The following is an 8,047-nucleotide window of genomic DNA, read 5'->3' on the forward strand; positions in this document are numbered from 1 at the left end:
CCACAGTCGCGTCACACACACTGAGGGATCCTGGATGAGTGCATATGGTTTGAGCAGTCGGGTTATTGTTTAACCTGCTAGAAACAGATCCGAACTTTGTGACTACGTTTCCCAGGCTTTTCCTGCTCGCTGCCACTCGGAGGGCAAGGTACAGAAAAAACTTCCTTTCTTGAGCACTTATTTCCAACAATCTTTTTCATAAGCCGTCGTTTATCCATTGGCTCACGTATGCCAATCGACTTAACCTATTTGAAGTGATTTCACATCAATTTGTGTATCGACCGGGTGATTACTGTTTGATGTCTCGATTATGCTCGTTAATACTCCTTTCAGCAGCACTCAGTTTCAGTGGCTTCGTATAGCAAGCTCTTTTCATCCGAGCAGCACTGATGACACAACCACACGTAACTATTTTTACCAAACCGTTTGAAAGCTGCAGGCGTTAGATTCGTGCAAACTTTGTGGAACCATCCTTTGCACTCATCACACCACAGGCCACTTCCCACAGGGTAGCAATAGCACCTGAGTTGAGAATTGGTTTTTCGCATTGATCAGTAATCAACCAGAGATTCACAATTGAATAAGACACAAGAGAACACATAGAGACAGAAACTGATTACCAGAAGGAAAGTGAAAAACCGTTAACTGTTAGGTCCAAAGTACAACAGAGACAAATACACTTTTTTAAAAAGTACAGGTGATAAGTTATTTTCGAGCAAAAACGATACTCTTGATGTTACTTTTGCAGAAATAAATTTAATTCAAAAGAGAACAGTGGTTTTGATGCATATTAAACGATCAAAACTGTAACTTTAACTCAGCGAGGAAGAATACTACTGTACTTTCTAAAGAAGAGGTTACGGTTTTTTAATGCAGACAAGTCAACTCACAGAATACTGATGGATGGGTAACCAGCTGCAAAAGTAATAAAGTGAGGTTGATTATTAGTCGCATATACCATCCATTCCATTGTATCCTTAAGCTGTATACACGGTCTCATATCGTGTTATCTACTGGAATCTAGTGCTGAATGTGTCTGTTTCCATGACTGACTGGATCATCTAACAGAGGAAAACAAATGAAGAAGCACACTAAAAGAGACTGAGACGGGCCCACTACTAACTAAAGTAATTTGACCTGTAACACGTCCACAAGAGAAAAGTCAAAAGGCTCATCAATACAAATAACGAAAAGAAAGTTCACGGTCAAGTTAGTCTTGATAAAGTACTGCTTTATTTTCTTAGTCGCATAGAAAGACGTAACAACTTACTCTTAAAGGTAAATTAGCAACAGCCTCAGACAGACTATACACATGTAACGCAACGGTTGAACAACCCACTCTATTCTTCAGATGTTTACGGACAAAATATAAAAAAGCTGTCGGTTGACGGACTATCTTACCTAGTAGCAGCGCATAATCGACACTACTAGTTTGGGACTTAAGTTTATTTAACATGCAAGTGGGAAGTAATGGTAAATTCTAATGAAATCCTGCACTGAGTCTTCAGTCTTCAGTATAAAGATAGTGAGTTAGTGAATTTGTGTTCCAGTTCTTGACCACTAAATGGGAAAAACGGAGCCGCACTTTAAGTTCAATAAATCGCGGTTTGTGAACCATCTTGCTATGACATCATCCGCAAACAATGATGTGGGTGACATAAGCAATCGAGGTAATTCATTAACATAGAGAAGGAAAAGTAGAAGGCCTAAAATGGTGCATTGGGCTACACCACTTTTGACCGGCCTCCATTCGGATAGCGTTCCATTGACCCTCACTCTCTGTCTGCGGTCACATAAGAAGTTTCCTATCCATTCCTGTATAGCACCTGTTATTCCGACTGACTATAGCGTCTTTCTAATCTCTAGAGAGTTGAGCGAGTGAAAGGGACATGTTGAAGGGCGTCACAAGCGGTCCTGAAATAATGTCCACAAACGACGAATATAAATATAAATATTCGATAATTTTAATGTTCGATTATATTTCCTGGAAAAAGATTGGACCAGATTGCCAGGCGGAACATTGGATTTCCTAATTTATTCACTGAGATTTTACAAATACACTCTTCCTCTTTACGTTATCAGAGTTCACGGAGTCCTGCAAACAATGGAGTCGAATATATTAGGACCCCACCGTATGACCCCCAGACAAATGGGCAAGAAGGGAAATTTGTTGATATTCTTGAGCGAGCTCTCTTAAAAATGGGAAGAAGAGTTAACGTAGAGGAGGCTCTGCAACAGTTTCCATTATCTTGTAGGACCACGCTTAGTCCGAACTGTCAAGACAAAAAATCACAAGCTTAAATAACATTTTGTTGAAATCCACTAATTATCAGACGTATAAATCAACTGCGATATAGAAAAAATGTTTACGAGTCATCTAAACCTGAACATCTGCCAATGAAAGAATTATGTTATACGTTTAATATACCATCTTCACCACCACCACAAGTTGAAATGAGAAAAAATGAGCTGTAATCAGAAGCTAGCTGAAGGTCATCAAGAGAACGGAAACAAATAAGATATTCTCAAATAGACCCTAAAGTGAAGTCATACGATCAAACGTTGCGACAGTGATATGTGGGCGAGAATGATAATGAATGATTGCCTGCTTAGTCAGACATGTAGATAGTCTGACAAGCATCAGATGAGTTATATATTCACCTATCCTTATTGTTTATTATTGACTGATTGTTCATTAATGCTGGATTGTGTCGAATCTTATTGTGGAAATATATTTACGTTCTATTCAGGATAATAACATGTTCTCGATTATAGTTGTGTTGAAGTCCTGTAGAATAGACACTGGGAGGTAATCCAGTGTAGATATTCGTCTACAGTAAACTAACTTCACGTTAAATACAAGAAAATAGACTGTTATAACAGTAACATATAATGTTATGTCTCCCCACTTGCGACTTATAACTCTATCACATCCAATAAAGGTGTGGCCTGCAATGATGGGGGAACAGTCTATAATTACGGTGAGCCAAGTTTCTATGACAACAATTATTTCGGGACCTAATTCATCCACTATCAAACTTAGCTCGAACATTTTGTTTCGTAACTATAGGCATTCTTATAGCACACATTTAAGGTGTTTTGGAAATCATACGTTCTACCTATACAGGCCTCGGAAGCAGTGACTTCCATGACCTGACTACCCGAAAACCCTCGATCGTAAGGTTTGTTTCTCCATTTGGCTTCCCAGTTCTTAACTCCGTAAGAGCATTCTTCCACTTGATTCGATTCTCAAGCGGTCAATCTGGTCGAATACGAATATTTGAATAACGGGTTTTGTGTGCGTTATTCAATATTACGTCTCTTTTCTCAAAATTCCCGAGTACTAACTTCAAGATCCTCCCTTGTTGGGTCTCGCTTCCAATCCATTTACCGAGTCTTTGAGCAGGATCATTGCCTTTCGACTCTTCTAGATTGCAAATGATTAAACTAGGAGCGTGTTTAACTTATTCAAAAGTCGTGTTCACGGCTTTCGATCGTGATGTCAGATCCTGTCTGTTAACTGCTGGCATCTTACTGTTAACTTTCCTTTTAACAGTGTCGTGTGAGTCGACCAAATGACTCACAACAATGTTTTGTGAGGCCAAACATTTCCCATCTACGATAGGGCTAAATATTTTCTTACTTTCGGAATTTGGCGGGTAATCTAACACGTAGAATATGAGTCCCACAAGAACTTTTCAACTAAACGGGCGCTTTCTTCGTCTATCTTTCTTTCTCTCCTACGTTTCTGCGTCATCCATTACTCATCAGTCTCGGCATCCAGATCAAAACTACTCGGGACGACAACGATTCTAGACGGATAATCAATCACTGCTGTAGCAACTTGGCCACTTATATCTAATTGTGTATCACCCATTAATTGTTTCGGGGTAGAAAGCTCTATTTCGTGTTGCACAGTTGGGTATCTGGTACGTGCCGTGACAGCACTTATGACACTGACACATTCTTTGTTATCAGTACCCATTTTACCCGTACAGCCCTCGCCAAACTTTTTGTTAGCTAATGCGAGAGGGCTTCTTGAATGAGTAATGTTTTGCTCGAACAACGAAATATACCAAACCAGTGAGAATTAGGCCTTCAGCACCTTTTATAGGCGATGGGACTTAAGTGGGTGCACATCTTATGGAGCCACTTCTTACACCCATCACATTGCATTCCTTCTACACGGAATAAGTAATATGGCTGTCCACACTTGTGGGCAGAGCCGACTATCTTAAAACTTAAATAAAATGGTAGATAAAATGGATGTGCAAGACAAATCTCAAATCTTGATCAAATAAATCAAGTCAAATAGATCAAGAATGCCTTGATGCAATAAATACACAAAAGCAAGATCAAAACACACAAGTACAATGTCACTTTGGTTGAAATAAGTTCAATTACAGTGTAAACAGTAATTTTGATGCATAATTTACGGTCAAAACAGTGAATTTAGCACAACGAGTAACAATACTACTGTTCTTCTTATATCGCGCGTTTCGTATACGTTTTTATATAATATGATATTTTTCGTGTTCTCAGATTATTCCATTTATTTATACATTTTATCCTAATTGCCGGAACTAACACCGAAAGCTTATAAGAATTGAGTCTGAGTCTCAAGTCCGCAGCACGCCTTTAGTCACGTTCCAGGGTGCCTCCATCTTAAGCCGATGCACAGTGCCAGAAAATTGGGAGTTGGCTCACATCATACCGAATTTCAAAGGAGGCCGATGCAGCAAATCTTCTTGAAACCGTCAGGTAGCACTTCTCTCAAGACTGTCAAAATTTATGGAATCCCTGATATGCGGCCTACGTGACTGCTTGATATTCATAAACGTCTTTTCATCCCGATCGAACGGTTTCAGGAAGGGTCATTCTTGTACAATCAACCTGCTAACCGTTGTGGACAGATGGGCAACAATCTTTGATCGCAAGGAGGAGGTTGACGTCATATACTATGACTTCTCAATGGATTTCTAAAGGGCTAGTCATATATATCTTATCAACAAGCTCAAACGATCAGATATAATGTCAACACTTACTGACTGGCTTACTTCAAACCTAAGTAGTTGAATTTTCAGGTTCCGGGTAAACTTCGTTTGAGTGTCTACTGGATGCTGTAACTCGAATATTTGCCACAACATATTCGATTCCATTTTACTGCGAATATACTCATTGGTCCTCAGATACCGAACACTTATCTATTAACTATTTCCCATCCTGTTTAGCACTCCATAGCCAGTGCAACTCATCCATTTTGTTTGGTAAACTTGAGGAGGCATATGTAGTCAGGTGATTCTTTTGAATTGGAATGCGTAAGCATTCCGTCATACTTGTCTGAATGAACTTTTTATGAGTGGACAGGAAACCTACCTTCAAGGGCTTTTTAGAATGTGTGATCAATGACTTCCATTTCTTCTCCTTCTCAGTAGTTCATAGATGGAATGGCCAGTAATAATTTGGTTTGTTGCCTAATATTTGAATAATAAGCAGACGAATGTGTTTGTAAAAGGAGTCTGTTGGTTCAAGACGCTTAAGAGTATCAGACTTAGTTGGAAAGAATGAGAAGGTTACGTTCATTGGTCTGGGTCTGTGATTCCTATCTTTCTTGGCTAGTCACTGGATGGATCAAGATATTCTTAAGCTTAATGGACTGCCTGATTAACTTCTACATTAGGATGTTGCAAACCACATTATGGAGGTCCGTGTGTTCTTCGGTCTTTCTCTTTCTCGTTTCACTTCAGGATTCCAGGTTCAAGCTTGCCTCGTGATGAAATCTGATGATTTCCGTAATGTATGTCCTATTCACTCCCAACGTCTTTTCCTAATTTCCTCCTCGGCTGGAAACTGGTTTGTTCTCTCCCACAGTAGGCTGCTGATGATGATTTCCCGTCAACGGACACTGAGTATCTTGAGTAGACAACTGTTTATAAATACTTGTACCTTTTAGATTATGGTTGCAGTAGTTCTCCAAGTTTCAGCTACGTACAGAAGAACTATCTTGATGTTTGTATTGAAGATTCTGACTTTGACATTGGTTGACAGCTGTTTTGAGTTCCGCATGTGCTAGCTTTGCTTTGCCAATCCGTGCCTTTACGTCTACATCAGGTCCTCCTTGTTCACCGATGATGGTGTTCGGGTACGTGAAAGTTTCCACATCTCCCAGGGTTTCGTCATCAAGTGTGATTGGGTTGGTGTTCCTTGTGTTGTATTTCCAGTCTCTGCTTTTTCCCTTGTGTATGTTGAGGCATACTGCTGCCGAGTGTTTGAATGCACTAACTTCCATTCACTGGGAACCCATTATTCCGTCGGTTTGGAGAAGTCATACTGATACAGTAGAAGAGTATTGAAAAATTTCCTCAGACTGATGAAAACCACAGACCTCAGATACTTGGTGATTATATCGTAACGTGGTGGAACATTCTGTTGTCATATGCAATGATGAGATCAACACAATTGTTGCTGCTACAACATGCACTTGTTTGGTTGTTTTCCGATCCTAGTGACTTTCAACCTTTTAAAGGGTTCGTTAATAACCAGAAAACCACGAGCATGCATAACAGTTGTTTTGACAAATGTATGGTGAGTGCACAAATCTTTAAAGTTCTTCATGGTGCATGGTACATACATGTAACATCTGCGCCGTCAGAAGATAATGTAATTATGTGCTTGGATTTCATGTCGTGTTAACTGCCGTTATCAGGCAGGGTGCAAAAAGAAAATCAAATACTTTATGAAACGGTCAAACTTAATATTTATTGCTGCAAATGTTGGTTGTAAGATGTCTTGCATCACTACAGAACATTGTTCATAAAGATGAATGAATAAAGTAAATCTGCGCATCGCTGAATAATAGCTTCAGCAGTGATGTAAATTAAGGTAGGCTATTTTATGATTACTTCATACACAAGGTTTCTGATATGACAAGATAAGAATGTCATAATCTAATTCAATACTTTATCTATTAACTTATCATAAATTTCGGCCAAGGTGAACTTGGTTCAGTGTGACGTCTTGAAATCAATAGTTCCTTTCATAAGCTACGTTCAACTTGGCAAATGTGACCACTTATTCTGTGTGACAATTATATTGTATTCAGGAGAACCATATATAGTGTATGCTTTTACATCAACTCTATGTATTCTTTCATGTATATGATATCATTGTACAAAAACTGTAAATTCGGCCGTTGCCTCTGTTTATTCTTCTGTTCTGAACCTCATGACTCTGAAATCTGCCGGCTGTGATACCCTGGACCCTGCGGAACTAATTCACTACTCTAAGAAGGTGATACACAACCCCCAGCCTACTTATAAACAAGCACGGGCGACAAATACTTTCAAGTTTAACAATACTGCAGGGCACATAGCGATCTATCAACCAATCAAGATATGATGTGAATCTGAGTCTCATATTTTATTAAGAAATGTGACTCAACAGGGAGTGGTAATATATCCCAATTTGAATGTTGAATATTCGTGGGGCCTCAAGATCTTTCGGAGATCCTTTGTTTATTTAGTGATTGACTATTGCAAAGTTGGGCATAATTTTCACTGAGGATAACGCTTCAAGCTCTAACCTTCATTCCAATTCGCCATTTTCATCCATCAAGTTTTGATGAGCTACAGTGGGGAAGTGATAGAAGACGTCTTTGAACAAACAGAAATAATCGGAATTAAAGTCCTCTATGAAAATCCCTCTCATATATATATATATATATATATATATATATATATATATATATAACAATGGTCCCCGAAGTAAACAGAAAAAATGTTCAAAAATGCTGGATATTGTTCTGCGAAATGCTAAAGAAAGAGTACATATCTGACAAGACTCAACATCATTGACAGCTAGAAAACGTCACGTTCATTTACAAGTATATTACCAGAAAGACCATAGTCAGACCAACATTCACTTAAAAAGTTCGCTCTCCCATATACAAAGGCCCGAAAATTTTCGGTTACAGTTGACGGGTTCCCTAAAATAAACGTTTCATGACCAGTAGTTTCGGATAGACATAATATGACCGACCCCCAATCAA

The sequence above is a fragment of the Schistosoma mansoni genome (genome assembly GCF_000237925.1).
Source record: "Schistosoma mansoni, WGS project CABG00000000 data, supercontig 0246, strain Puerto Rico, whole genome shotgun sequence".
NCBI lineage: Eukaryota > Metazoa > Platyhelminthes > Trematoda > Strigeidida > Schistosomatidae > Schistosoma > Schistosoma mansoni.